The sequence below is a fragment of the Hippopotamus amphibius genome, chromosome 12, assembly GCF_030028045.1.
Source record: "Hippopotamus amphibius kiboko isolate mHipAmp2 chromosome 12, mHipAmp2.hap2, whole genome shotgun sequence".
In the NCBI taxonomy this organism is placed as follows: Eukaryota; Metazoa; Chordata; class Mammalia; order Artiodactyla; family Hippopotamidae; genus Hippopotamus; species Hippopotamus amphibius.
This window is the reverse complement of record NC_080197.1, coordinates 90,176,128-90,197,645: the sequence shown is the minus strand read 5'-3', so window position 1 is coordinate 90,197,645 and position 21,518 is coordinate 90,176,128. Positions and strand designations below refer to the sequence as shown.

At 40.0% G+C, this 21,518-nt stretch overlaps 1 protein-coding gene across 2 annotated transcripts in view; it reads right to left on the bottom strand.

The window, feature by feature from the left end:
* The window catches only part of SLC38A4 (solute carrier family 38 member 4), a 66,167-nt gene extending 64,630 nt beyond the window's left edge, over nt 1–1,537 (bottom strand). The window contains exon 1 of one of the 2 annotated variants that reach the window (XM_057702998.1): nt 1,461–1,537. The gene's annotated coding sequence lies outside the window, so the exon portion shown is untranslated. The remainder of the gene's footprint in view (nt 1–1,460) is intronic. The other variant, XM_057703001.1, reaches the window with a different exon arrangement.
* Between the last annotated feature and the right edge of the window lie 19,981 nt (nt 1,538–21,518).

Below are 21,518 nucleotides of genomic sequence, written 5' to 3'. Positions count from 1 at the left end.
GGCTGAGTTCACCCTGTTCCTCCAACCAAGTCGGCAGCACGGTGCGCACCTCCCGGGCTGGTCCCGGCGCACATGGAAGGGACACTCTCCACCTTTCCCTGCTGGATCACTACGGGGAGCTAGGGAACGCGCGCATTCCCCTCTCCGAGCCTCCCCGACCAGCCCGCGCCCACCAGAGCACCCTCCCACCTGTGCGAAGAGCCCCTCCCTGCACCTCGCAGGGCGCGGGGCTGGTCCTCGCGCTCACCTCTCTCCTCTCCCCGACCCGGAGGTTCTCCCAGCTCACCCTCCCAGGGGGCTCCCTGGGTCCCCTCTCGCGTCTTCATCCTCTCTTCCCTTCATTCATTCTCTCCTCTTTTCTCCATTTTCCCTCCTATTCCTACCCTTCTCGGGGTCTGGACCCTTCTCTTTCTCTCTTTCTCCCCTCTTCCCTGTACTTCTCCCCTCTTCCCCGATGTTCTCTCTCGGTTCCCTCGGTTCCACTCGTCTTCGCTGCGCGCATTTCCCCTTCCTTCTTTGCAGCTCGCTGCAGGCTTCTCAGTCCGACGGCGCGGGACGCCTCCCTCGGAACCGAGGACTGCGTCTTCAAATCCGCTCACCGCCCGCAGTCAAGGCCCCTAAACCCAGCGCTGCTCTCGCCTTCCTCCTCCCCTGAAGGAACCTCCTTGGGGGTCCCCGGGCCGGAGCCCCCGGCCCAGGGAACCGTGCTGAGCTCCGGGGCGGCCCAGCTGTCAGCGACGATGGGTCTATTTTAGGTCCTGCACCCAGTGTCCCCGTCCTGAGGACGCAGGCACGGGTGCCGCGACTCGGGTTAAGGACGCGTGCACGGGTCCCCGCGACCCGGGTAACAGCTTGCCAGCACGATCCCGAGCTGATGCGGAGCCAGCTCCTGCAGCGGAGTCTCGGTCCCCCATCAGGCAGGCTGCCGGGCCACGGCGGTGAACGGCAGTCTCCGTACAAGCATCTCGGAATTCCAGCGCCCAGGGAATCCCGGGCCCGGGGTGGGGGCGGACGGGGGCGCCCCAGCGCAAACCACCCCCTGCCCGCCCCCCAGGAACAGGCAGCCTTGGCAGAGTCACCTCTCCTGGCAAAGGGAGTCACAGAAGCTCTCCCAGCCTGTGTCCTTTCCCACCGTTTCCCCTGGTTTACTTAACGTCTAGTCAATCCGGTCATGAGCCTGCAGTAACCCACCCAAAGTGACATCCTTTGGAAAATGATAAGGATTTGGGACCATCAGCAAGATATGAGGAGCCAAGGCTCCTGACCTAAGCCCAGACGGTTGAGAGACTGGGCTGCACACGTGTGCGTGTTCCCATGCGCACACGCGCGCCCGCGAGAGCGCGCGCGCGCACACACACACACACACACACACACACACACATCCCGGCTGAGATCTAGCCACAAGTTTACACACTGACAAGTCTTTAAGTCTAACGGAATATATAAACAGCTTCACTCACCCGCCTTTTTCTTCCCTCTCCCGATTGGGATCCAGGCGAAAAGGGTGGATTGAGAGACCCTTCTTTCTCTTCTTTTCGCCTTTCCAAAGAGTGGAAATTTCCATCATGTGATAGGGGGCAGCATCCCCTGTGTCGCGTTTCCTGTGGACCCTCCCTTCCAGCCCAGCCACCAATCGTCAGGCGGCAACCTGAGATGTCAACAAAAGCATCCTCCCAGGTGGGGCTGAGTTGGCCAGCTGTCCCCCAAGAGTGAATCCTGGGACCTGCCAGCCCTTGCTCCAGCTTTCCTGGGTCCACTATAACAGAGAAGATCTTGGTGTGAGTTGAGTTTCTGTGGGTTGTTTTTTTTTTTTTTAATGATTGTTTGTTCGTTACTCAAGGCTGCATTTATTGGATCTGTCATATATGCAGAAATACATGTTAATGCTCATTTTGAAGTCTGTAAAAGAGTCTTTCTTTCATTATGTGGCTCTAAACTTCCTCCAGCTTTGGGGATGTCAAACCTGAACTTGACATAAAGGAAAACAAAACAAAACAAAACATTTGGGAAAGGGTACAAAGGAAAAACCTGTCATTCACAGTAAAAGTCACTTAATGCAAGAGCAGAGCTGAGGATAGCTTGCTAGCACTGAACCATGGCTTTTGTGGTCACTTCTTCTCCTGGGATTCCACTGTAAGCATAATGGTCAGTAAAATGAAGAAGAAATTAGGATCTAAGAAATAGCACTATAGCTTCAGTTCTGCTTATTAGAGGCACCACTTACCATTTTAAGGAAAACTGTTTATATTAAAACCATTTTCTGACGTTAACCCAAATTCTTGTTTCCAAAAAGCCCATGTAACAAATATGTTTACAACCCTCTGTGTATTTACTACTTGCTTGTAATTCTTTAAGGGAAAAAACGTTCTCCTACAGGGACTTGATCCCCACAGTTTAACAAACTCATCAGGCAACATAAATTACTTTCTAAACTCTCACGTATCGAGAGAGTAGCATAGACATAGATACACTACCAACTGTAAAATAGATAGCTAGTGGGCAGTTGCTGTATAACAAAGGGAGATCAGCTCGATAATGGGTGATGACTTAGAGGGCTGGGATAAGAAGGGTGGGAGGGAGTCGTGGTGGGGAGGGGATATGGGGATATATGTGTAAATACAGCTGATTCACTTTGGTATACAGCAAAAACTGACACTACAGTGTAAAGCATTTATGTTCCAATAAAAAGCTTAAAAAATTTTTTTTTAATTTTTTAAAATTAAAAAAAAATTCTCACATATTCAATTTAACTTTATTCAGAATGGTAAGGCTCACTGTTTGCTCAGACCATGAATATCTAGAACCATCTCATTTTTTACAGTTCCCATTAACTAATATATCAGCAGCACCTTAGCACTTTAAGAAACAGGACAAGAGCAAAAATCCATCTGGTTAACGCAGATGTATAATAGTCAAGAATATTAAAAACTCTCCATTTAACCACACATGCACACATGTCAAATTATACTAAAACCATCCAACAGTGCAAATCCAGTAGAAGGATGATGTGATAAATACTCACTGGAGTTACCATGGAAGTTACCATAAATACTTATGGTATTTATGGAGTTACTATAAATACCAAAAACAAATACATTAATTATTTAAAGAGAGTATAGAGGAAATTTTTTAATGAAAGCTGATTATCTCCCGCCTAACCAAATATGCTAAACCTCTTTAGTTTGTCATAAGAAGTTTCCATTTTATGAAATTAGAATACATCAGAATAATTTTGAAGTCCCTTTAAACCTGTTGAAACTAGATTATCTTTACATTATCACACTTTTCTATTCATTCTTATTTAATAAATATAAGCATCTTTTATAAAACTACTAAATTGTCAAAATTGGTAAGATTGGGAGAGGATTAATGACAGATCATGATAGATATATATTTCTCTCTACCTAAACTTGAGATTTAATAAAAGCAAAATCCAAGATTCTAAAACCAAAAGCCATTTGAGAGAAAATGCAAATAAAGATGGGATTAATGCAATCCCAAGATAGATGCTAGCTCACTGTGCCGCTATTCAACTTTTTTATGAATTGCTTATTTAGTCAGTTCTAGGTGTCCATATATTAGCTAGTACAGAGAAAGTTAAGAGCAGTGGTTCATTGCCTAATTTACTAGAGAACTCCAGCTTGTTCATCTACATATGTGCTACTTATTTTAATCATGTGTGGATTGAAATCAAATGATTTGCCTTCTTCTATAAAGCAACAAAGTGCTGAGCAAAATTTGAATTTGTCATCTTTTGTAGCTATTGTACGTCCTTAGAGTTTTAGAAGAGCTCCGAGCAATGTCCAGGTGGAGACATTTGGCAAGCCATTGTCTTCCATGATACAAGCAAAAACTTGAGCCTTTGATGACTATGCTGAATCTACCCAACAACCCTCAAGGGTTTGTTTTAAACCAGTGTTTGAAAGAATGTGCAGCCACCCTAACCAGCAGCATGAATGCCCCTGCAGAACTGCCGTGTGAAACACAGTTTGACACATCATCAGATCATTTGCTGGTTCAAGCAGACAACTTGCGTCCTGATCTCAGAGCCACCACCTACCAGCCGTGTGGCCTTGGCCAATGCGCTTAAGTTCTTAGTGACTCAATTTCTCCATGTGAAAAATGGAGAATGTTCCTCAATACGTTGTTTTCCTCACTCCTTTTCAGACAGTACTACAAACTCAGATAGAGTTGCAGGAAAATAAAGTGTTTGCAACTGAGGAAGAGGGGTGGAGGAAGAGTTAGCATTTACTACCATTTTGACAAAGCTGAACTGATGGAAGCTTTCCACTCTAAAATTATAACACACTGGTCCTAGGAATGATTATTCATTTTGCTCTGTTTTAAAAGTTCCTATTAAAAATATTCCCAAAATATATTCCTTTGAACTAAAGCTAATGCTTGAAAACAGAGTTCTATGCTGCAATAAGTTTGGAAAACATTGTGCTAAAGATTATTGTGGGATTCCTCAAGGGTTTGAATCAGTCTCTTGAAGGTGGGATGGAGCGGGCAGTATCTCTCTATGACCATGAGCCCTTTGTGGAGAAATATTCCTAAGGTCTAATCATCCAGAGAACAGTCATTACTAAATTTTCGTATAAATAAATGTCTTAGGAAGGAAATAAAACACAATTATTATCCTAACATCGGAAGTGCCTTGATTTACGGTTTATCATTGTGAAGTTTGTTGCAGTGACTTCAGGAAACTTTTTTTTGAATTTTTTTCTTTGATAGTAGATCTCTTTTTGGTAGTAGATTTTTTAACATGGATTATGTTTCCAATGAATAATTATTGCAATTAGTAAAATGACGAGGTTACAATGCACCTTAACATGTATTATGCCACTTGGCACTAAAATAAGCCCACCAGTAGGTATTATTTTCTCTATTTCATGGGAGAGGAAAATGAGGTTCAGAGATGTTAAGTGACTTCTCCAAAGACACAGAGCTGATAAACGACAGACTGGAGCATGAACCAGGTTTTCTGGCTTCAAATTCAATGTTTGCCCTTCCACAGCTCACCTCCCTTTTTTCTGAGCATTTTCTTTACTAAAACTGATTACTTTTTTTCTGCCTACAAGGTCGCCAGTTGTGAATGGCATGCTTAGCTATAAAATTATGATTTTAAGTAATTATAATGCTATAAAAGTAAATATCTTTTTCTTTATTATAATTATATGAGCCTCTACAAACTTCTAATGTCAGTATCATGGTTTTCTTTTCTATGAATTTGAATTTGACTTATGTGAGAAACAAAGTCACACCATGAATTATGCTTATGGTTGAGTTTCTTTAGTGTTATGTTCTCTAAATGGACTACTATTTCTCACTGGCACTAGGGAAAAGACACTTGACCATTCACTGTCTCACTTTCACACATGATGAAACAACTAGATACTGGATCTCAAAACAAAATACAATATCAAACTAGATCTAGGATCTTAGAAGATCCAACTTCAGAGTCCAAGATTGGGATGTCAGGCTCCAGACCATGAGGTCCCATCCAGGAGGTGAACAGGGGAGCAGAACTCATGTCCCATCTGGAAATAGCCCAGAAAGGAGAATGGGCATCCTGTGGTCAATATTCAACATTAGCCCCAGGGAGATCAGCTTCTGTCTCTCTGATCTGAAAATGGCACTGAAAGCAGAGAGCTGACCCATCATAGCTACCTTCCTTTTCCAGCTTGATGCTCATGGCATCTCGCTGACAGTCAGTTATACCCCTCCGTACGACCCACGTTCTAAACCACTCACTGCCTCCCAGCTCCCAATGCCGTGGTCTTCCATGCCTTAGAGCTTTTGAACACACTGTCCCCTCTTCATGGAAGTCCTTGCTACCAACTCTGCCTGTCAATTTCACCCTTTACTTGTCTTTCAAGCCCCAGCTCACATGTCACCACTTAAGTGAATGAAACTCTGTCCAACTCCTGCAGCTACTTTTTTTTTTTCTTGGTAGGCTGGGGACAAGGAGTGGTGGAGAAGTTTGAAGAGGGGTGGGGAAGAAAAACTAGCATGTTTTGGACATGAAATTTAGTACTTACAACCACCCTATGAGGTCAGTGTTTTTATCTTTACTTTTCTGATGAGAAAACAGAGTGAATAAGTTAGGTGGTTTACCAGAGGCAGAATCAGAATTAGGACTCAGCTGTATATGATTACAAAACTCTCCTCATTCTCTCCCATCATTAGACTTGTCCTCCCTTGGGCTCCAGAAGCACACCATAACACACTAATATGGTCCCCACCAGACTTTGAGCTCCTGAGCAGCCAGTCTCTGTGTTATTCTTATCAGTGTTCCTGGCATTTGCCACAGCATAGCTCCATAGTTATTTATTGAATGAGTGAACGAGTGAATGAATGAATACCCCTATGATTTGCATATTGTAACAAACACTATCTGTGCCTGAGTTATTTGTTAAATAAAGTGATCTGTGATTTGGGACTTCTTAGGTGGCACAGTGGTTAAGAATCCGCCTGCCAATGCAGGGGACATGGGTTCGATCCCTGCTCCAGGAAGAGCCCACATGCCGTGGAGCAAATAAGCCCGTGCGCCACAACTGTTGAGCCTGGGCTCTAGAGCCCGTGAGCCACAACTATGGAGCCCATGTGCCGCAACTACTGAAGTGCATGCACCTAGAGTCCGTGCTCCACAACACAAGAAGACACTGCTATGAGAAGCCCGCGCACCGCAATGAAGAGTAGCCCCTGCTCGGGGCAACTATAGAAAGCCAGTGTGCAGCAGCGAAGACCCAATGCAGCCAATAAATAAGTAAATAAATAAATAAATAAATTCATTGTTTTAAAAAGTGATCTGTGATTTATCCATCATGATGTTTTGCATCTTCTATTTTTTCTCTGAAGTTAAGGGGCACCATAATTACGTGGCCAGTTATAATTTTGGTGCCCAGAGAGACTATTGTTGATTGAGTTTGCCAGGCTACTAGCTATTCTGACATGCTTTGCACAACTGGTGTTTGAACAGAGACTGATGTTGATTTGATATTGCCAGGTAACGCAACAGCACGGCAGCTTTCAGAAAATATCAAATTACTCTAAAAGCAAATTTTCCCCTTTGTGACATTCCTCTGAGAGCTAGAAGCTTATTCATGTCAAACTTTACTTTATATTTCCTTTATTTGGAAAAATAAAATGAAAGAATGTATCACTTATCTCCAAAAACTAGACATGTTTAATGCAAATGACCACATTTTAAATAAATATAATATATATATGTTTTCCAAATGAATAAGAAGTAGAACATGTAAGGTTAAACACTTGGTTTCTGATTTCTGGAACCAGACTTCCTGGGTTTGAAATCCAACTCTGATATTTACTAGCTGGTAACTAGTCATTTGTTATATAATAATTAGGTAAATTATTAATTTCTCTGTGCTCCAGTTTCCTCATCTGTAACTTGGGGATAACAGTTGTACCTATTCTAGAGTTGTTTAAAAAAATTAGTAAATTTCTTGAGGCACTTAAACTATCCTTTTCCAAATGGAAAATACTGATTGTAGTTGTATATCTGTTACTGAAAAATTCCTATAATTACCCTGAAACTTTATTCTATTCTCCTGGGCCTGTTTCCTCATTCTTAGTACAAGAGGGCAGATTATTTGATCCTTGCATCCTGTGTGATCTTAATATTCTACAATTGCACAGCTTCTGGGTATTTACTTCTTTTATTCCCTTGTTGCCGCAAAAAAATCCCAGTTCCCTAAAATTTGCCTTCTAAAGAGATGGAGAACAGGAAACTATTATTAACCTATTACTTAATTTTCACAAGACTAAAATCTAAAATAAAACAAAATTTGCAATTCAACTTTGAAGTCATGAAAACATTTAACTTCTAGTCTTAAAATATAAAGAGATAGATGGTGTGAAAGAGGTCAGAATCGTGTGCTTACTTCTTCATGGCCCTGTTCCAAAGCTGCAGTAGGCTTCATTCTTTCTCATTGTATAATAGGTTGTTTGCATGATTCCTCTTGAGACTGTAAGTTCTCTAGATGCGATATCAAAACATATTTGCTGAATAAATAAATAAATGGATGGATGGGTCAATCAACTGATGCTTCTCTGTTTTTCAAGTTGAAAAGGTGAGTAATAATTTTCTTAAAGATAAGGATGGAATGTATCAAATGAAACACTTCAGATTCCAATACCATTGTGAAGATGATTTTGGAACTCATTGGTTTTAAAATTATAACTTGGCTTTACTGGGGTGGGGGGGTGGTCTTATCTTACTTCAGTCTGGAAGTGGGGGGTCTTCCTAACCTATGTGGGACATTGGAGGAATTGAGTCTTCCTGGGGTTTTCTGTGCCACTCCACACCATTGCCACTGATCAAGGGGGATTCTGTCTTCTATTCCACCTAAGGGGGGCCAATGTTTTTCCAGCCCCTTCTTGATGAGGCTCTCAGCAAAGCAGAAGGTCCAGGCCCTTCTCTTTCATGTCATCCTACTTGGACAGCCTTCAACAGCCCGCAAATGCAGGACTACATAAACATGCCAAGTTCTGAAGAGTAAGGGGCATTTCTGAAGGGTATTTCAAGGTGGATGATTCAAGGTTGAAATTCTGACTAATTTGACTACACAAAGGAAGGCTGTGGCACAAAGCCTCATGTATGTTGCCTTCACTTAAGACATCTCTCCCCTCTGGACTTTTCTACCCATAGGTAGCCCCCTATTTAAAGCTGGGGACCCCATGTCCTCCCTCAGAAAATCCATTCCTGCCCAAATCTGCTCATCCTCTGATTTAACAGACATTTATTGGGTACCTCCTAAGTTCTAGGTGTGAGGGACAGAACAGGAACTCAAAACAGACACAGTCACCAGCCTCATGGAGTTTATAATTTTGTAGGATAAAATATTTTAATCAACGTCTGACACTAATACACATAAAATGACAAAGACGGCAGTGAAGGATGGATACACTGATCATAGGGACAGACGTCCCTGAGGGAATGACTCATGAAGATGAAGGCGAGTGACTTTAGCATATTGCCATGCCCGGGAAGCTGTGCCCATGGTGGAGGCAGGGAAGCGCTGGTACTCTTGAGATGGTGGGATGGGTGGGCCATCCCTGGTGGAGTGATCACCTTCAGTAGTAAGAGAGACACCTTCCCTGCTCAGTTTTCTTCACACAGTCTCTCCAGAGGCAAACAAACTCCTGCCTCCAAAATGGGATAAATGCAAGAACCTGATTCTAGTTCTGTCTCCCCACCAGCGAGAGCCCTGGGCTGGCTGGTCTGGGTTACTAGGTCCCCTGAAAATTCATACATTTCGCAGAGACAGGATTTACTCATCTGGAGATAACCAGAGTTACTCCTCTTTTTGCCTGATCCTTTATGAATAGTAGAAAATCCCATCCTACCACTGACACAGTGCATTTGGCTTTTTTCTGTCCTGCTTTAAGCCAAGCACGTCGCACTAAACATCATAGTACGCTAGTTATCAGCGGCCACTCCCTTAGCTTTCTGGATCCAGCTTGATGGAATCTTTTTGATGTCAGATCCTTGGCTGATGCTTTAGATAGGGGAGGGGTGAGTCTGTTAGTTCAATCTACCATAGAGAGTTCAAGATAAAAAAAAAAGTGTTCTGGCTCTTATAATAAACCAGACTGTAAACTGGAGAGAGTGTCTGAGTGACTCGATAAGGAAGGAGTCTCAAACCCAGGGACACTGGGTACCATTGTTTTGAGGCGGGTCTGGTATATGAAACAGAAAGAGGTTCTTTGAAACCTTAAACAAACAAAATGGGAAAGTCAATCTGAAACTGAGATTTGCAGTCAGTACCTGCATTTTCCCTTAAACTTCTGTTGACATATTGCAGCATGCAGTATGTGAGGAAAGACCTGTTGCAATATTTAATGTGTAAAGGACAAAGTCACACCTCAAGCCCAGGTTCTGGGTTCTGGGTTTTTTTTAATGTAACCAGTCTTCATGCTAGCAGTTTAGCTTATGACTTAAAGGGAAAATCCCACCAGGTAAACGTGGCCATCCTTCTTCAAAGGTATGAGCTAGTACACAGGTGTGTCAAGGCGATCATGACAATTGGTTTCCAAATGTAAATTTCAGGTATCCTCCTCAAATTGAGTCTTCTGCTCATGAACCTAGTATTTTATTACCTTTGGCCTCACTTTAAAATCAGCTCACCACACAGGGTCCCCACTCTTTAGCTTGACCTTAGACAGGAAGAAATGGGGTGGAATGTGACTGGCACATAGTCACACTTTCCCCTTTCTGTGTCCTCTGGTCCCTGCCTGTCCACTGTCCTATTTCCTATTTTTTGTAGGACAAGAAAGAGCATTCTGTCCATTTAGGAAGGCAAACTCCCTACTTTGCTCCCTGAGGTAGTATCCCAATCTCTGGATACCCCATCAAAACTTAGTGCCCTTTCTCTCATTTTATCAGAAGCTTGTTCTTCTTTAGGGCAAGCAGAACTTTAAATAAAGACTCACTCAGACACTCTCTCCAGACCATTAAATAAACCAAAATCCTCAGAACCATCCACTCTGTGAGCAAGCCCTGAAAAGAGCTAGTTGAGGGCAGCCTAAGAGGTATCCTGATACAGGAGAGGTATCACACTTTTAGAACTGACCTCAGCACAGAAGATGACCGTTTGACATCTGCTGGTTGTCTCTTCAGCTTGCCCCATGGGATGTGTGTGTGTGGCGGGGGGGTCACTGTACCCTCACATTCTCATCTTTCTCCATGTCAAAACCTGCTCAGAGGAAAAGGCCTGTAACCCACTGGCATTAAGGTGTGACGATTTAAGGTACTATCTTCTCTTTATTTAGCAACAGTTTATTAACATGCTGGATAATGTCTAAGATACAGAGACTCATTAGACGTTCTCTGTTCTTAGGAATTTGCAGTCTAATGGGGGGGGGGGGTGCAGGTAAAAATAATTATTCTAAAGGAGAATAATTGTTGGGGTTGGTGGAGGACAGTGTTGGGAAGCAAGTATGAAGGAATGTAGAACTAAGCAGCCTGCTGGTTCCAGCGGGGACATCGTTGGAAAACATCTCAACACCCTCCCCAAAGCAACACAGTAGTGCTTAATGTTAATTATTCCTATTCTCTTGCACTTGCAGGCACCCTCTTTCCCAGGAATGTTTGCTATTTACAGATAACAAAACAACCTTTAGACAAAAGGAATTAATCTCAAATTGTGGAATTTCAGGTACCAGGAAGAAATGTTTCCTTATGGTTTCTAATCGCTGACAGGTCCACACACAGATTTGTACCAGATTTCTCTGGAGCATGGGGTATATAGAAACTCCCAAACTCCATTCTGGAGAACTTGATTTGGTAACATCAAACGGAGGCCCTTGAATCCATATTTTAATGACATACCCTAGGTCATCCTAATGTGTGGCCAGGTTTGAAAACCACAGTGCTACCTCTTGAAAACCTGAAATTATATCAGGTCAGAGCATGTCTATTTGGAAGGTCAGCTCTCACCCTTTCCCAGGACCCTAACTTAACATCAGGGAATGACTTAGGTCCCGAACAGATTGGGTTCTTTCTGTTTCAGTGTCCATACCTGTTACGTGGATCCTGTGGGTTTTGGAATCCAGGTTCATGAACTTTAGCTGGATGGGGCCAACCAGGCTGGGGCCTGGGATCAGATCAAAATTTTGCAAAGCAGGGTCCCTGGGTGGCCACCCGAATGGGCATTCCCCAGAATACTTGTGGAAAATTTCCTAATCCCACCCCAGGCTTGCTGAACCAGAATCTCTAGAATGAGGGGGGAGTCCACATTTTTAACATATCCCTAAGATTGAGACTATTTTGACCAGACTCACCCACCAAAGAGACAGATTTGAAGGACATGTTGGGGAGGTGGCAGATCCAGCAGGCCAAATACAGTACTTAAAGGGTCTGGTGACACCTCACCGTATTATCTGTGACTCAGCTTCTTCCATGGAGCAAGCGGGACAAGCAAGGGGAGATGTCTGTCATTCCCTGACAAGCCAGAGAAGAGGAAGTTCTAAGGAGTGGTGTGGGGACCACCCTGACATAGGAGATTCAGAAAGCACTTTGATCACGAGCAGAAGGACCCTAGTTATGACACTGAGAACTGGGGTCAGGTGGCACTTTTGCACATGAATTTTCTCAGCAGGAATGATTCATCTCTGTTCTACAGAGCATCCGAGAATTCACTTCCAAGACAGCTCACTCACATGGCTGGCAAGTTGGTGTTGACTCTCAACTGGTTGTCCAACTGGAGCTGTGGTCTGAGAGCTTCAGTTCTTCTCCACATGGGCCTTGTGCATGGAACTGCTTGAGTGCCCTCATTGCCATGGTGACTGCTTTCTAAGAGTGATTGTTCCAAGGGGTAGGAATTGGAAATGCTAATCTTTTTTAAGTCATGGCCCAAAAAAAGGAATAGTGGCACCTCCACCATATTCTATTGGTCAAGCAGTCACAGAGCCTGACCCTCATCCTCTTAATGAAAAAAGTGTCAAAACTTTGAGACCACGTTTAGTCTATCACAATGAGAATGAATTGAGTCAACGGGAATAAGAAATATGATCAATTATGACATTGTGTTAGTTTCAGGTGTATAGCATAGTGATTTAATTTTTTTTAAGTTTTCAACTTGATTAACAATGTTGTGATAGTTTCAGGTATAGAGCAAAGTGATTCAGTTATACATATACATGTATCTATTCTTTTTCAAATTCTTTTCCCATTTAAGTTGTTACATAATATTGAGCAGAGTTCTCTGTGCTATACTGTAGGTCCTTGTTGATTATCCACTTTTAAATATAACAGTGTGTACATGTCAATTCCAAACTCCCTAACTATCCCTTCCCCCTACTCTTCCCCGGTGGTAACCATAAGTTCATTATCTTAAGTCTGTGAGTCTGTTTCTCTTTCTTAAATAAGTTCATTTGTATCATTTCTTTTGGTCCAAAAGGATACATGCACCCCAATGTTTATTGCAGCACTGTTTACAGTAGTCAAGACATGGCAGCAACCTAAATGTCATGGACAGAGGAATGGATAAAGAAGATGTGGTACATATATACAATGGAATATTACCCAGCCATTAGAAAGAATGAAATAATGCTATTTGCAGCAACATGGATGGACCTAGAAATTGTCATGCTGAGTGAAGTGAGTCAGACAAAGAGAAATATCATATGATACATTTATATAGAGAATCTAAAAGAAGTGATTTAGTTTTTTGCAGATTATATTCCATTATAGGTTATTACAGGATATTAAGTATAACTCTGTGTGCTATACAGTAAATCCTTGTTGCTTATTTTATGTATAGTAGTTTGTATCTGTGAATCCCATAATCCTAATATCCCTCCCCCAATCCCTCTCCTTTTGGCAACCATAACTTTGTTTTCTATGTCAGTGAGTCTGTTTCTGTTTTGTATATAGATTCATTTGTATTAGTTTTTAGATTCCACATATGTGACATCACAAAGTATTTGCCTTTCTTATTTTACTAAGCATAATATTCTTTAGGTCCATCCACAGTACTGCAAATGGCAGTATTTCTTTTTTATTTTATGGCTAATATTCTATTGAATGTATATACCACATCTTTTTTATCCATTTATCTGTTGGTAAGCACTCAGCTTTCATGTCTTGGCTATTGTAAATAGCTCTGCTATGAACATTAGGGTGCATGTATGTGCCTGTTAGTCATCTGTATGTCTTCTTTGGAAAAATGTCTGTTCAAATCTTCCACCTATTTTTTTTATTGGATTGTTTGGTTTTTTTGATATTGAATTGTATGAGCTGTTTGTATATTTTGGAAATTTAACCCCTTATCAGTCACATCATTTGCAATTATTTCCCCCCATTCTGTGGGTTGTCTTTCTGTTTTGTTGATGGTCTCCTTTACTGTGCAAAAGCTTTTAAGTTTAATTAGGTCTCATTTGTTTATTTTTGCTTTTATTTCTTTTGCCTTGAGAGATTGACTTAAGAAAATATTGCTACTGTTTATGTCAAAGAATGCTTCAATACAACATTGTAAGTCAACTATACTTCAATAAAAAAAATTTTTTTTAATGTTTCACCTATGTTCTCTTCTAAGAGTTTTATGGTGTCATGTCTTCTTTTATGTCTTTAAACGATCTTGAGTTTATTTTTGTACAGGTGTGAGCAAATGGTTTAACTTCATTCTTTTACATGTAGCTGTCCAGTTTTCCCAATACCACTTGTTGAAGAAACTACCTTTTCTCCATTGTATATTCTTGACTCCCTTGTCATAGATTAATTGACTATAGGTGCGTGGGTCAATTTATTTCTGGGCTCTCTATTTTCTGCCATTGATCTATGTACCTGTTTTTATGCCAATTATATGCTGGAAAAAACAACAATTTAAAGTCTCTGGAAAATGTCCTAAAAGCATACAGCAAGTAAAGAAAATCCTACTTACATATTCAAGAAAATCTACTAAATTTGGGTAAGAATAGCAAGAGTCTGTGGCTCTTGAGCCATGATCTTCTCCCCCATTCCTCAGTGCAGTGTAACGGAAGCTGCACTCTGGGGGATGTGGCCAAGAAAACGGAACTCTCTTCAGATCTCAGTTAAGGGATATAATTTCTCACTAGTAGGGAAGGATGCCAGCATTTCTCATCACTCCTAGCTCCTGGTTTCAGAGGCTAAATTCCTGGTTAGTTCATTCCTTCATCTAGCCTGAATTTAAAGAGAGATAGTTACACCAAGAATACTGGGAACTGTTTGCCCTTACACCAGCTCATTCGGAGAGCAGAAGTTTCACACCAAGAGATGCAAGCTGACACCAGAGGTTATCACCTTCACCCAGCACCCTGCTCATAAAGGAAGGGTGCCAGTCAGACAGAGTAACAACTATCCCCATCTGCAGCTTCAGAGCAGGGACTCAGAGATTTTGCCTAGAGAGCGAGGCAGTCAATAAGAACAGCTCAAAGCTCTTCCTAGAGAAACTGATTTTATTTGGAACAGACTTTGGGGAAGTTCAAGCCCAAACACTCTTAAAAATAATGGAGGTCTTGATGGTAAGCAATTAAGTGGAGGCTAATACCTTTCTGAAGGTAACAAGCTAAACTGTAGACCAGCTATTTTACTGAGAGAACCATAAAAAGAGAGAGCTGAGAAGACCTCTTCTAGAGTCAGAAAACCACAGAGACTGGCTTCAAAGACTAATCTTACAAAAGAGCCTGAATTTAATTGGATCATACTGTGGGAAACTGAATGCTCCAGGGCATCATCACAACAACAGAGCAACCAGCCAGCGATTAGTGGAGCCTTACATCTGGATGTGATACCAGCAGAGACAGACAACTTAGTAGTGAAATCAGGGAAAGATAGTCAAACAGAACCTTGTTAAAATCACTATACTCCCAGGGTAAATGTGGACTTGCCCAAGACTGCACCCTATGAGGAATAACAGAGACTTTACATTTCACGGGAAATAAAATTCATTTAAAATATTCCAGTGAGGGACTTCCCTGGTGGTGCAGTGGTTAAGAATCTGCCTGCCCATGCAGGGGACATGGGTTAGATCCCTGGTCCAGGAAGATCCCACATGCCACAGAACAACTAATCTCATGCACCACAACTACTGAGCCTGTGCTCTAGAGCCCTTGTACCACAACTACTGAGCCCATGTGCTGCAGCTACTGAAGCCTGTGCACCCTAGAGACTGTGCTCTGCAAAAAGAGAAGCCACTGCACTGAGGAGCCAGCATACTGCAATGAAGAGTAGCCCCCACTTGCCACAACTAGATAAAGTCCATGTGCAGCGACAAAGACCCAACACAGCCAAAAATAAGAAAAAAAAAATTCCACTGAACACTAAACAAATGAATAAGCAAACAAAAATAAACCCTAGAGAAAAGGGAGAACAGTACCCAAAATTACTACAAATTTTACCTAAAATGTCCAGTTTTTAACACACAAAAAAATATGAGACATAAAAGATGAAGGAAAGTATGACCCATACACAGGAAAAGAAGCAGGCAACAGAAGCTACCTGTGACAGGGTCCAGATGTTGAATTTAACAGACAAAGACTCTACTGCAGCTATTCTAAATGTATTATTAAAAAAAAAAAAACTAAAGAAAATTATGTTTAAAAGAAAAAAAGGTATGATGACAATGTCTCATAAAATAGAGACTATTAGTAAAGAGATATAAATTATTCAAAAGAACCAAATGGAAATTCTGGAGACAAAAGGTAAAAGAACTGGAATAAAGAATTCAATAGAAGGAGTTATCAGTTTATTTCCACTGGCAGAAGGAATTAATGAACTTGAAGACAGATCAATAGGGATTATATAATATGAAGAACAGAGAGAAAAAAGAATGAAGAAAATGAACAGAGCTGTAGGAAAATGTGGGATACTACTAAAGTGCATCAACATATATGTAGTGGAAGTACCATATAGAGAGGTGGGAGAGAAAGGAGCAGGAAAAAAAATACTTGAGGAAATAATGGCTGAATACTTACCAATTTGATTTAAAAAAAATTAATCTGCACATCCAAGAAGTTCAACAAACTCCAAGTAAGATAAACACAAAGAGATCCACACCCAGACACATCATAGTAAAATTCCTGAAAGAAAAAAAAGTTGTGAAAGAGCAAGAAAAATACTATTCACTATGTACAAGAGAAAACTAATAAAATTAACAGCCAACTTCATTGTTCAGAAACAATGGAGCCCAAAAATCAGTGGGAAGACATATTCAAAGTGCTCAAAGAATAAAAACATCAAATAATAATATCATATTCAGAAAAAACATTTTTCAAAACTTAAGGCTTTTCAGAGAAATAAAAACTTTTCCATTTCAGAAATCTGTCTAGCGGTTCCTCAAAAAGCTAAACAAAGTATTACCATATGACCTAGCAATTTCACTCTTGCGAAAACATACATCCACCCAAAACTTGTACACTGATGTTCATAGTAGAATTATTCATAATAGCCCAAAAGTGGAAACAACCCAAATGTTCATTGATTGATAAATGTGTAAATAAAATATGGTCTGTCCATACAATGGAATATTATTTGTCAAAAAAGGAAGTATTGATATATGCTACAACATGGATGAACATGAAAACATTATACTAAGTAAAAGAAGTTAGCCATGAAAAACACACATACTGCATGATTCTATATCAATGTCCAAAAGAGCCAAATCAGTGGAGGAAAAATAGATTGGTGGTTGTCCAGGCCTGTGGATAGGAATGGGGTCTTAGGATGTGAAGGGAAATTGTGAGTGACTATTAATGTGTATGGAATTTCTTTTGGGAGGTGATGAAAATGTTCTAGATTTGATTGGGTGCAAATAAAAAGCACAATGAGATACCACTTCACACCTGTTATAATGGTCATCACCAAAAAGAAAAGCGATAACAAATGTGGATGTGGACAAAAGGGAAACCTTATGCACTGTCAGTGGGATTGTAAAGTGGTACAGCTACTATAGAAAACAGTGTGGAGGATGCTCAAAAAATTAAAAATGGAACTAACATACAATTCAGCAAATCCTTTTCTGAGAATATATCCAAAACAAAACCACCAACTTAAAAAGATATATGTACCCCCGTGTTTATAGCAGCAGTATTTACAATAGTCAAGATATGGAAACAATTTAAGTGTATATTGTTGGGTGAATGGATAAAGAAGTTGTGAGATATATATATATGCATATACACATAATGGAATACTATTCAGAGATTAAAAATGAGAAAATTCTACCATTTGCTACAAATCAATGGACCTTGAAGCATCATGCTAAGTGAAATGTCAGACAGAAAAAGACATGTACTGTGTGATCTTACTTATACATAGAATCTAAAAGAAAAGAAGGAAAAACCCAAACAATACAAACAAACTTGTAGAAAAAGAAGTCAGACTTGTGGTTACCAGAGGCAAATGTGGAGACGAGAAGAACTGGAGAAAGGTGGTCAGTCCTATGGAGGTAATGTACAACAAAGGCTATAGTTAACACTGCTGTATGAAATATAGGAAAGTTTTTAAGAGTAAATCCTGAGTTATCACAAGGAAACTTTTTTTCTTCTCTCTTTTCTTTTTATTATGTTTATATGAGATGGTGGTTGTTAGTGGAATTGATTGTAATCATTTCATAATATATGTAAATCAAACCATGCTGTATGCCTTATACAGTGAAGTATGTCAATTATTTCTCAATAAAACCATAAAAAATTGATTGTGTTTATTGTTGCACAATTGTGTGAGTATACTAAAAAAACCATTGAATTGTAAACTTTTTAATTATATAAGTTTCAAGTGTATAGCATTATATATTTCAACATCTGTATACACTACTGGGTGATCACCACCACAAGTCTAATTACCATCCATCATCATACAGTTGATGTCTTTCAGTCATTTCGCCCACCCCACAACCCCCTTTCTCTCTGGTAACCACTAATCTGTTAGGAGTTTGTTTTATTTTGTTTGTTCATTGTTTTTGATTTTGGTTTTTATGTTGTTTTTGTTTTTTTAGATTCCACAAGTGAAATCATATGGTATTTGTCTTTCTCTTTCTGATTCATTTCACTTAGCATAATACCCTTAAGGTCCATCCATGTCATTGCACATGGTAGGATTCCATTCTTTTTTATGGATGAGTAATATTTCATTGTATGTATAGCACATCTTTATTGATCCATCCATGAAGACTTAGGTTGTTTCCATATCTTGGCTATTGTAAATATACTTTGCAATGAACTTAGGGGTGCAAGTATCTTTTCAAATTAGTGTTTTCATGTTCTTCAGATAGATACTGAGAAGTGGAATAACTGGGTAATATAGTAGTTCTATTCTTCATTTTTTAAAGAATTTCGGTACTGTTTTCCATACTGGTTGCACCAATTTCCACTCCCACCAACAGTGTACAAATGTTCCCTTTTTTCCACATTTTCTTCAACACTTTTATTTCTTGTCTTTTTGATAATAGCCATTCTAACAGGTGTGAGATTGAATCTCTTTATGGTTTTGATTTACATTTCCATAATAATTAGCTCTGAACATCTTTTCATGTGCCTGTTGGCCGTGTGTATGTCTTCTTCAGAAAAGTGTTTATTCAGGTCCTCTGCCCATTTTTAAATCAGGTTGTTAATTTTGTTGTTGTTGTTGAGTTGTAGGAGTTCTTTATATATTGTGGATATTAAACCCTTATTGAATATATGATTTGCAAATATCTTCTCCCATTCAGTAGTATCATTTTGATGATAGTTTCCTTTGCTATGCAGAAGTTTTTAGTTTGATGTAGTCCCATTTGTTTATTTTTGCTTTTGTTTCCATTGCCTTTGGAGTTAGATCCACAAAAATATCACTAAGACTAATGTTCATGAGGTTACTGTCTGTTTTCTTCTAGGAATTTTAAGGTCTCAGGTCTTACATTCAAGTCTTTAATCCATTTTGAAATATTTTTTGTGAGAATTGATTTTTGCAAGATAGTGGTCTAGTTTCATTCTTTTGCATGTGACTGTCCAGTTTTCCCAACACCCTTTATTAAAGATACTGACCTCTATCCATTGTATGGTCTTTGCTCCTTTGTCATAGAGTGTGGGTTTACTTATGAGCTGTCTATTCTGTTCCATTAATCTATGTGACTATTTTTGTGCCACTACCATACTGTTTTGATTACTATAGCTTTGCATATAGTTTGAAAACATGGAGCGTGATACTTCAGCTTTGTTCTCCTTTCTCAAGATAGTTTTGACAGGTCCGTTACTGAGCCATATATCCCTTAATATAGGGGAATAGTAATTTCTTAGAGAAAGTACCATTCTAAAATCATCCCTTACCCTCTCTTTGAGGTAGTGGATAGGAAGGGATGTTGGTGGTTTTAGTAGTAAGTGGTACTGAGGAAGGAGTCAGTGGTTTGATTACTCCTTTATGCTACAAAATCACTTCTCATTAGAGATCACTTGTGGATCACTACTCTTGTTTCAGACATATTTTGCTTCCAAATTTTAAATAATATTTCTGCTTATATAGTCTCACAGGAGTAACATCCATTCATTAAGCCAGATGAATAACTTTTATGTGCAGCCAAAGCAAATAATGTTGGCAAATTTCCTGTTTCCCATTATCCAGAAATATAAATAGAGCCAAGATTTTATCTGTTATGGTTTCTATAATATTGGAAATTCCTAAAAAATGTCAGCAGAATCTTTCGTGGTAAGTCTCATCAGGTTGGGACTAAAACCTTTCCTTTTGTGGCCAACTGGCAATATTTATGATCCTTAACTGCTTCTGGTGTTTAATTTTCTGGCCTGAGTTTTTAAAGTCTTAGGCTTTATTTCCTGGAACTTTTTTATTGTTACATTTTGTTGCTTAGTTATAAAATATTTCATTCATTCAAAAAGTACAGTGACATATAACAAACACCCATGTATCCTCCTCTTGACTTAAACAAATGCCAATATGTAACATGCTTTGGAATTTTTTTAATAAATAAAAAATTACAGATTAATTTGGGGTCGCAGAAGTGCAGGTGTTTTCCAAACTTCTTACTGAGGTTGATATTTTTAAATATGGTTAAGGGAAATTTATTCTAGGAAGTTCATACATTTCTTCAGAAAATGTTTTTGTTTTAAATAACTGGAAAGTTAGTCCTTTACAGAAAAGCATTCTGGTTGTTTCAATCCTAGGCCTCTTCTCTTCTTACTGCATAGCTCTTCTCTACTTGATCTCATTTATGCCCATGGCTTGATCACTACTCCACTGATGACTCATAAATTTATATCTTCAGCCCAGGTACTGGCCTTGGAGTTCCAGACCTGCACATCCAGCAATCATCGTATTGTGCCACAAACCGTTCAAACTCAACATAAAACCCTAACCCACCAAAAGCCATGATTCCCTCCAAACCTGGACTTCTGCCTTTCCCTATCTCAGCAAATGGCACCATCATTTAGGCAATTAGGCATCTCAGATGCCTAGGATTTAACCTTGACACTTTATTCTCCACTTTTTAATCTGTCAGCAAGTCCTACTGATTCTGCCTCTTCAAATATGTATCAAATTGCCTCACTTTGCTCTTCCTTCATGACCACCACACTAGTCCAAGCCATCATCATCTCATGCTCACAGAACAGCAGTAGCTTCCTAATAATTCTCCTTGCATCCTCCCTGGACCCTTCCAGCAAGGTTCTATACACTGTAGCCAGAGTGAACACAAATTTGATGATAAGATCCCATCATGTTTGACTGTGATTCTTAAGATTGAAAAGAGTGATGCATGGTCAGCATAGTCTAACCCAGGCTACCCCTCTTGGCCTCTTCATGTTACTCTCACTCTATATCCCAGCATTCCAGGTTTTGAAAGCATTATACCTCCTCCTTTCCCCAGAGACTTTGCATGTACTGTTCCCTCATCCTGAAGTGCTCTCCTTCACTTGTTTATGGGCTTAACTTCTATTTATCACTCAGATCTCAATTCACATATCACTTTTTTAGGGAAGCTTTTCTGACCCTCTGATCTGGGTCAAGGTTCTTTCTTATTAGCTTGTATTTAACTGTATGCTCTTCC